Below are 10,567 nucleotides of genomic sequence, written 5' to 3'. Positions count from 1 at the left end.
GCTGTTCCCTTCCACATAGAGATATTTCATTGGCTTCATCCTCCAGGCCTCTTTCCATCACCTCACTTAACCCTGAGGGTGAATGGCATATCTGGCTGGTGAATTTAGTAGGAGAAAGTGATCACTCAAGGACCAATGCCCACACTTTTTATCACTCAGGAATGGGTCCACCAAGAAGAGGGCTTGTCAGCTTCTCCTCCGCCATGTCCTTCCTCTTGCAAGTTCACAGCCCCATTTAGATAGGCCTGCCCAGGCAAGCAGAACCATTCCGAAGGTTCGTTCTTTGGAGGTCCAGCTGCCCATAGAAATAAGCCACATTCTAATATGTCTCTCATAAAGTGATATTTTGATTTTCCCCTTAGCTGACTACTTCAGTTTCTTTCTCAGCTGGTTCAGAATTTGGGAAAGGAGAAGTTACGATGTTTTGAAGGACATTCTCTAAGATTTTGATTCTTAAGAAACTTACATAATCTTTCAGTGCCATAATTTTCTTGTCTGTAAAATAAGAATAAACATAGAGCCTAGCTCATAGACTCACTATGACCATAAATGAGACAATGCCTACAAAGTAAGTGAAAGACGCACCTAATAAGCACACAATAAATAATATTAGTTAATACCTATTAGCAATTCTAATTGCTAATAAATATTAGCGATTATAACTACTGAGATTGTTCGCATGATTTTAGGACTTGACTAAATTTTCTCTCAGATCTATCCTACTTCTAGTATTCTACAGATTTGTTAATTCCAATGTTACTTTACAAATAAACTTTATCTTTGGGTAAGTCATTCTCTGAGACTCAAAAATGATAATAATAATAGTATCTGGATGACAGGGTTTCCCTGAGATTATATATGAGAAAATTCATGTTTAGTGCCTAGCACAGTGTCTAGCATGTAACGAGTGCTCAATAAATGATTAGTATTATTCCTATTAGTGTTTTATTTTTGTTACAGATCGTCTAATTCTCCTCATTTTCATCCTTGCCTTGACAATTGTGTCATTTAATCTATTTTCTGTGTTTATTTAATCTATTTTCTCATAATTGATATATGTATTTTCCTTATGTCTAGGTGGTTATTATCTTCAGTCAAACCCCAAGATTCTCTCCTGATTTTTCTAATTTTCATCAGTATAGCATTGCACTTTTTTTCAGTAAAGAAATGTAGAATGTTTGCTTCAAAGAAAAGAAGACAATAATGAATCACATATCCTTTAGTTTTAGAGATTTGGCTATGCAAGTCACATGCTAACCAGATGCTTTCTTTTAGATTATTGTCACCCACACCCAACAAATAATGAGTAAAGAAAGAAAAAGTATGCAAAAGGCAAAATAATTTAGGAAGCCAAGTCTCCTCTCTCATTTCATCAGAATAACTTCTCTGAGGGCTTGGCATTTTCTATATGGAGTTTTAACTCAGAGCTAAAGCAGCAGAGCTTTGTATTTTCTGGTGATAACTACAAAAGATGAATATTTTCAAACCTCAATATGGTCATTATGAGCTATAGCACATACACAAACATACAAAAAAGGAAAGCATGTTCTCTCTGAATTGAATTGAACTAAAGGACATGTATATTTAGCAGTTCTGTAGAGAGTACACTAAATCTTCAAAACATAGAAGGGGAAATAAGTATTCTATCAATCATGACTCGGAAAAATATTTCAATTCAAGCTGAAGGTTTTACTAGGATTTCAGCACTATAAATTCATGTTAGTCTTCAATGGCATATGTTTAAATGGAGATCATAATCATCCAAGTTGACTTTTCCACTTAAAAATACAAAAAAAAAAGTTGAAAAAGCTTTATGATGGCAATATTGGAATATTTTCATGGAGTCAACTAGAGTTTCCAATACTATAAATACTCTATGAGGGTTTGCTCCAGTGAAGAATTATTTTAAATATATACCTATTAAATCTTTCAATAAACTCAAACTCTACAACAATAATTACCACAGGAGGCCCATTCTGTTGTAATTAGTCATATATATACACATACATACAGAGAGAGACTGAAATTGAGAGAATGGCAAAGAGAGAGACAGAAACACAGAGAAAGATACAGAGACAGAGGAAGACAGAGACTGAGAAAAACAGAAAGAGAGAGAGAGAGGAGGACAAAGAGAGAATGTATAAGGAATTGGCTCATGTGATTATGGAGGCTAAAAAATCCCAAAATTCACACTCCAAAGGCTTGAGAACCAGGAGAGCTGATGGTGAAAGTTCCAGTCTGAGTCCAAAGGTCTAAAAAGTCCAGTGTTCCAGCTCAAAGACTGTTAGGCAAAGACAGGGAATTCTCTCTTCTTTCGTCTTTTGTTTTTTTATCTTCTCCAATGTATTTAATGAGTTCCACTCACATCAGGGATAGCAATCTTCTTTACTCATTCAAATGTTAATCTCATCCAGAAAGACCCTCAAAGACCCACCCAAAATAATGTTTAACCAAGTATCTGGGCATTCTGTGACCCAGTTAAGTTAACATATAAAATTAAACATTACAGATAAAGTCTTTTGAGACTAAGTAAAAAATAATGTAGCATAAAACTTAATACCTACATATTCAGGCATTTTGGAAATGAACTGGTTTGTTATATTACTGCCTTTTTAAAATTTTTTCCCAGTCATTGTTGTCCCCTAAAAATAAATAAATAAATAAATAAACAGATCTCTCTGTAATGGTGGATGGAAATAGCTTTAGTCAAGAGACCTCCTTTGTAGACCAAGCAAAATTACTCAGAAGTAAGTCTGAATTTTTTTCTCTCAGATTTATTCTGTCCATGAAATGATATAATAAGAATAATTTTCTCCATATTAATGTAAAAATTAAACAATATACCCTAAATATATGCATGAGATTTTTCTTTAATGTTATAAAATAATTCTAAAGTTCATCTGTATATAAAAACTCAAACAACTGGCCAGGCATGGTGGCTCACACCTGTAATCCAAGCACTTTGGGAGGCCGAGACAGGTAGATCACTTGAGGTCAGGGGTTTGAGACCAGCTGGCCAACATGGTGAATCCCCGTCTCTACTAAAAATACAAAAATTAGCCAGGCATGGTGGCATATGCCTGTAGTCCCATACACTTGGAAGGCTGAGGCAGAATGGCTTGAACCCAGGAGGCAGAGGTTGCAGTGAGCCAAGATTACACCATTGCACTCCAGCCTGGGTGATAGAGCGAGATTCCATCACAAAAAAAAAAATAAATAAATAAAATAAAATAAAATAAAATAAAAAACAACAACAACAACAAAAAAAAAAAACTCAATAGTAAGAAAACAAGTAACCTGATTTTAAAAATGGGCAAAAAATCTGAATAGACATTTCTGAAAAGAAGACACAAATGACCAACAGGTATATGAAAAAAATGCCAAAAATCACTAACCATCAGACAAATGCTATTTAAACCCACCATGAGATATCACCTGATACATGGATACATGTTAGGACAGCTATCCTCAAAAAGATGAAAGATAACAAGTGTTGAAGAGAATATAAAGAAACAGGAATCCTTGCACTTTGTTGGTGGGAATGTAAATTATGACAGTATTATGGAAAACAGGATGGAAGTTTCTTCAAAAGTTAAAAATTGAATTACCGTATGATGTCAACAAGCCCACCACTAGGTATATATACAAAGGAATTGAAATCAGTATGTTAAATAGATATCCACACTCCCATGTTCATTGCAGCATTATTCACAATAGTCAACATATGGAACCAACCTAAGTATCAATCAATGGGTGAAGGATGAATATATTTGTGTATGTGTATATACGTATGTGTACGTACATACACACAAATAATGAGTATATAATGTAATTATATACTAATGTATTATATAATGAGTAATTATATACTCATTATATAATATATAATCCAATATGTATATAATAGAAATACCATTCAGCCTTTACAAAGAAGAAAATTCTGCCATCTATAATAGTTCTTCTAATCCCTGTTGTCAAGACTGGATAATTTCCACTGTTGTATTTCCCCATTCTCTGTTTTCCTCTGTTCCCTCAATTCCACTGCTTAGCCCATCCATCAACCCTGTTCATCCATTCCACTGTTTAGTCCCTCCACTGAGTGTTATATTTGTTATTGTATTTTTCAATTCTAAAACTTTCTATTTGGCTCCTATTTATGTGTGCCATCTATTTATTGAGAATTTCTTTTATTTGTTTACTTATTTTAAACATTTTTCATAATTTTCACTGAAGCACTTTTATGATGGCTATTTTTAAATCCTTGTCATATAATCCCAACATATTCATATCAGTGTTGATCTCTGTTTGATATCATTTCTTGCTCAGTTTAAGATCTGGTTCTTGGTATGATGAGTGGTTTTCTACTAAAATTTTGACATTATGAGTATGATGTTGTAAACCTGAATTTTATTTAAACCTTCATTTGAGTTGGCTTCCCATGATACCATTCAGGCTGAAATTGAGATTCACCACCTCATTAATGCTAGATAGGGATAGAAGTCCAGCTTTCCCACTTGACATATCTTGACACTGAAACCACCTTTGAAAAATTATAACCATGAGAGAAATCTAACACAGCTGACTCCATCTTGCTTCTAACCTCAACAGTTAAATGTTCTTGCTCATTCTTGGGCATAGGCCAAGCTAACCGGGGGAGGAATTTAGTTTATAATTAAACCTTAAAGCACAGATGATAATAGCCCCCTCTTTGTTCAGGGACTACAACTGCCTTTGTAAAACTAATGAAAGGCCACAAGGTTAGAATTATAGAGAAGGGACTGAATTATGCTAAGACCTATGCATACGCAACAATTAGCCATTGTTTCCTAGGTTGCTTACTGCTCAGGAATCATACAGCTGGAGGTTCCAAGATTTGTAACTTCCCCAATTTCTCCTATACATAACATCTCTATTGTAAACCTAAGACTGGTCTTTGAGTATTTTTAAACTTTTGCACTCCAGCAAACTGACTTATGCCACTTGTACCCATGACTTATAACAAGAAACTGGCTCAACTGGTCCTGTGACCTCCACCCAGAATCTGACTCAGTACATGAAGACAGTTCTAACACTCCTATGATTTCATCCCCAACCAATCAGCAGCACTAATTCCCTAGCACCTGGCCTGCCAAATTATCCTTAAAAACCCTAGCCTCTGAGCTCTTGGGGAGGCAGATTTGAGAAATATCTCCTGTCCTCTCACTCAGCAGCTTTGAGATAAACTCTTTCTCTGATGCAACACCACTGTCACAGTGTATTGACTTTTCTGTGTGGCAGGCAAGAAGCCAAATTGGGCTATAACAACACCCATGAAACTCCTCATTATTGCTCAGCAGTAATGAGATTTCTGGACCCCAAAATGGCCTCCACTGACAACAAAGAGAGGTGGCCTCATTAATGTCGGGAGGCGGTGAAAGTCTTTACCTGCCAGTATGTTTCCTCTGACATCCCTCCAGCAGTGAAGAGAAGGGGGTACCTCACTACTACTGGGTGGAGCTCCTCAAACGGCCTCCACTGACACAGCAAGAGAAGGTGGAGTGGGGTTCAGCTTCTTTCCACCATGTGGGGAAAACTTCTAACTCTTTATTGTCGATTTACTGACAGTGACAAGGTGGCAAATGGGTTAGAATATACCACTGCACCCTTTGATGAAGATGCAAGTTGATTCTCCCTACTAGGCTTTTGTTCAAGTGGATGGGGTGGGGACCATAGATTTTTCTGTGGTGCTTTGCTGGCATAAAGCTCATTTATTGTTTAAAAGTTTTGTCTTCAAAAGCCACCATTTTCCTGGTCTTTTGGCTGGAGAATAAGTTTCCTTTGAGTCTCTTTTTGTCTGCATCCATAGGCCTTTCTGGGTCTCTCCCTTCTTTAACTCCAAGTGTTGAATAGATAGGCAAACATAAACCCTCAGAAATCATCACAACACTGCTCCTTGAGTTTGAGATCCCTAGCCAGTTTGTCTCTTTCCTGTCTTCAGAGTCTCTTTATATTTGTTTTTAATATAAGATCCAGGCTTTTTAGTTGTACCTAGTGGAAGGATTAGAAAATACTACATCTACTTCATATTTCCAGAAACGGATTTCTCTAAAAACAATCTTTTAAAATAAAAGCAAAATTAGATGACGTACTACCTGATACCAGGACTTAAAGCTGTCGTAGTCAAGATAGTGCAATAGTGTCACAAAGATAGATAATGTATCAATGAAATAGAGAGCTCAGAAATAAACCCATACATACACCATATATTGACTGTTGACAAAGACATCATAGGAATTCAATGAAGAAAGGAAAGGTTTTTAACAAACAGTGATGGACCACCTGGATAAACAAAGGAAAATAATGAAATGATTTCTGCCTCATGCCTTGCACAAAATTAATTTAAGATGGATCATGAACTTACATGTTAAGGCTAAAACTAAAAAGCATGTAGAATAAAATAAAATAGAAAATCTTAACTAGCTTGTAGAAGACAAGGATATCCTAAAGATATAGATAGTTCTGTTCTCAGTCCTTTGAGATATCTGCAAACTACTTTCCACCGTGGCTGAACTAATTTACATTCCCAACAGTGTATAAATGTTCCCTTTCCCCATAGCCTCACCAGCATCTGTTGTTTTTTGACTTTTTAATAATAGCCATTCTGACTGGTGTGAAATGGTATCTCATCATAGTTTTTATTTGCATTTCCCTGATGATTAGTAGTGAAGAGCATTTTTAATATATTTGTTGGCTGCTTGTATTACACTGGTGCAGATGGAACTGCGGTTTTTGCATGATTGGAATTTGTGGTTTGATATTGGAATACATTCTTAAATGTGATTATGTTATATACATCATTTTAATGGGCATTTCTCACTTTTTTTGGCTAATGATTTATTACTTGCTTTTTATTGTATGTTGACTTTAGACTATGGAAATGATGTTAGACAAAAAGCAAATTTGAGCAATTTTCTTATTGAAGTTCAAAATGGGTCATAAAGCAGCAGAGATAACTCACAACATCAACAACGCATTTGGCCCAGGAACTGCTAACATATAGTGTAGTGGTGATTCAAGAAGTTTTGCAAAGGAGACAAGAGCCTTGAATATGAGAAGCATAGTGGCCAGCCATTGGAAGTTGACAATGACCAGTTGAGAACAATTGTAAGCTGATCCTCTTACAACTACACGAGAAGTTGCCAAAGAACTCAATGTCAACCATTCTACAGTCATTCAGCATTTGAAGCAAATAGGAAAGGTGAAAAACTCAATAAGTGGATGCCTCATGAGCTGAGTGAAAATTTTAAAAAGATCGTCATTTTGAAGTGTCATCTTCTCTTATTCTACACAACAACGATGAACTATTTCTTGATCAGATTGTGACATGAGACAAAAAGTGGGTTTTATATGACAACTTGCAAAGACCAGCTCAGTGGTTGGACCAAGAAGAAGCTCCAAAGCACTTCCCAAATCCAAACTTGCATCAAAAAATGTTCATGGTCACTGTTTGGTGGTCTGCTGCTGGTCTAATCAACTACAGCTTTCTGAATCCAGGCAAAACCATTACATCTGAGAAGTATGCTCAGCAAATCGATGAGATGCACAGAAGACTGCAATACCTGCAACTGGCATTGGTCAACAGAAAGCGTTCAATTCTTCTCCATGACAACACCCAACTGCACATCACACAACCAACACTTCAAAAGTTGAACAAATTGGACTCCATAGTTTTGCCTCATCCACTGTATTCACCTGACCTCTCACCAGCTGACTACCACTTATACAAGCATCTCAACAACTTTTTGCAGGGAAAATGCTTCCACAACAGCAGGATGCAGGAAATGCTTTCCAACTGTTTGTTGAATCCCAAAGCATGAATTTTTATGCTACAGGAATAAACAAACATTTTTCAACCGGGTGTGGTGGCTCACACCTGTAATCCCAGTACTTTGGGAGGCTGAGGCAGGCAGATCACAAAGTCACGAGTCTGAGACCAGCCTGCCCAACACAGTGAAACCCCATCTCTACCAAAAATACAAAAATTAGCCAGGCATGGTGGCGTGCACCTGTAATCCCAGCTACTCAGGAGGCTGAGGCAGGAGAATTGCTTAAACCTGGGAGGTGGAGATTGTAGTGAGCCAAGATCGCACCACTGCATTCCAGCCTGGGTGACAGAGTGAGATTGTCTCAAAAAAACAAAATTATTGGCAAAAATATGTTGATCATAATGGTTCCTATTTTGATTAATAAAGATGTTTTTGAGCCAAGTTATCATGATTTAAAATTCGTGGTCCCAAACAGCAATTACGTTTGCACCAACCTAATATATCTTCTTTGCAAAGTGTCCATTCATGTTCTTTGTCCACTTTTTTAAAGGGTTATTTGGTTTTTGCTTGATGAATTGTTTAAATTCCTTATAAATTGTGGCCATAAAAAACGAATAAAATTATATCCTTTGCAGCAACATGGATGCAGCTGGAAGCCATCATCCTAAATGAATTAATGCAAGAACAGAAAACTGAGTGATACATGTTCTCACTTATAAGTGGGAGCTACACATTGGGTACATATGTACATTAAGATAAGAATAATACACACTGGGGACTACTAGAAGGAGGAGAGGGGAAAAGGGTAAGGGCTGAAAATCTACCTTTTGTGTACTATGCTTGCTAACTGGGTGACAGGATCATTTGTTCCCCAAACTTCAGTGTCACACAATATACCAATGTAACAAATCTGCACATGTACCCCCAAATCTAAAATTAAAGTTGAAATTATAGAAGAGCATTAAATCTTAAAGGAAAGCAAAAAGTTAAACTTCATAAAAATTAAGAACTTCTCTCTTCAAAAGACACAATTAATAAAATAAAAAGACAAGCCAGAAACTAAGAGATAGTAGGGAAACACAAAATATACCTGAAAAATGACATAAGTACAGAATATTTTAAGAACTCCCATAAATTAGGAATAAAAATAAACAACATAATTTAAAAAGTGTGAAAGATTTAAACAGACTATTGGCAAAACAAGATAAATGACAAATAACATATGAAAAGGTGTTTAATGCCATTATGCATCAGGGAAATGCAAATTGATACCACAGCGAGATCTCATTTGTCATGCACTAGAATTATTAAAATGAGAAAGAAAAAAATGACAACAGCAGATGTGTGTGAGGGTAAAGACCAACTGGAATTCTTATATATTGTTGAAGAGAGTATAAAATGGTTCAACCACATTGGAAAATGATTGATTTGGCAGTTTCATGCAACATTAAATATATACTTACACTGTGACCCACCAATTTCACTCTCAGTTATTTCAAAAAGAAGTAAAAACATATATTCACTCAAAAAAAAAAAGATTTCTACAAGATTTTTTATAGCCACATTACTCATAATAGTAGAAGAGTGGAAGAAACTCAAATGTTTATCAGTAGAAGGTTACACAAAAAATTGTGGCTTATTCTCATAGTGGAAGTTGATTTGTCAATAAAAAATAATTAACCCCTAATACATACAAGAATATTAAAAAATGCACAAACATTGTGATAACCAAAAGAAACCAGGAACAAAACTTTGTCATTTCACTGTACGCAAATTTTACCACAATTAAATCATGTGATGCAGTTTTTAAAAATGTCTATGATTAAAACAATGGAAAAAAAGTTACCAAAGAAATTGATAAAATACGTAAACATATAGATTGTGAGTCTAAAAAAATATTACATAAATATAATTGAAAGAAGAATGAGAAAAATACATAGAGCAAAAATGATAAATGGTTAATATAATTACTACTTATAGACCTACTACAAAAATATGAAAAACACTGAAACTGAAATAAATGGATAAAAGTCTTAAACGAATAATTTGCAAAGAGAATATGCATTTGAGCAAAGATGCCTAACTTTATATTCTTGTTAAACAATTCTTTTTTTTTGCTCTTTGAAACATACAACAGTAGTCCTAGCCTCCCTTGCAGCTACTGGTGGCCATAGGACACAAGAAAAAATATATTTTTCCCCTTTTCTTCTTCTTGCTTTTCCTTCTTTTTTCTCCTAGAACCAAAAAAAAAAAAGCAGATCTGGTACCATAGCTACTATATTGTGACCACGAGGCAGCAAGAATGACAGCAAAAGCCAGGATATTCAGGATGGCAAAGTGAAGATGGAAAAAGAACTTGGGTTTCTAATGTTGCTTTTGAGCAGTTGAATCAATTTCACTCTTGGTATGTGAGGAAATGCCACATGAAAAAAAAAATGCTCACATTTCCTTAAACCACAAATACTATGTTTTCTGTTATTTTTGGCCAAAGACATTTCTTACGAATACACCAATAAACATTTGAAAAGCATTCAATATCAAAGAATAGTAAAGCTATGCAACAAAAATACTTCATTTTTTATCTTTAAAATTGCAAATATTTTTAGGAAATGAAACTATTAAATAGGATGAATTCAAATGTGCATTTTTTTAATTTACTACAAAGGGGAATGTAAATTTAGACCCATGTTTTGGAGATTACTGCAATAATATGTAGAGGCCACAAATGCTGTTTTATTTTTTATTATTTTTTTTTTTTTTAG

Source organism: Macaca nemestrina, chromosome 5, assembly GCF_043159975.1.
Source record: "Macaca nemestrina isolate mMacNem1 chromosome 5, mMacNem.hap1, whole genome shotgun sequence".
NCBI classification, from domain to species: Eukaryota; Metazoa; Chordata; class Mammalia; order Primates; family Cercopithecidae; genus Macaca; species Macaca nemestrina.
This window is presented reverse-complemented; position numbering follows the sequence as displayed.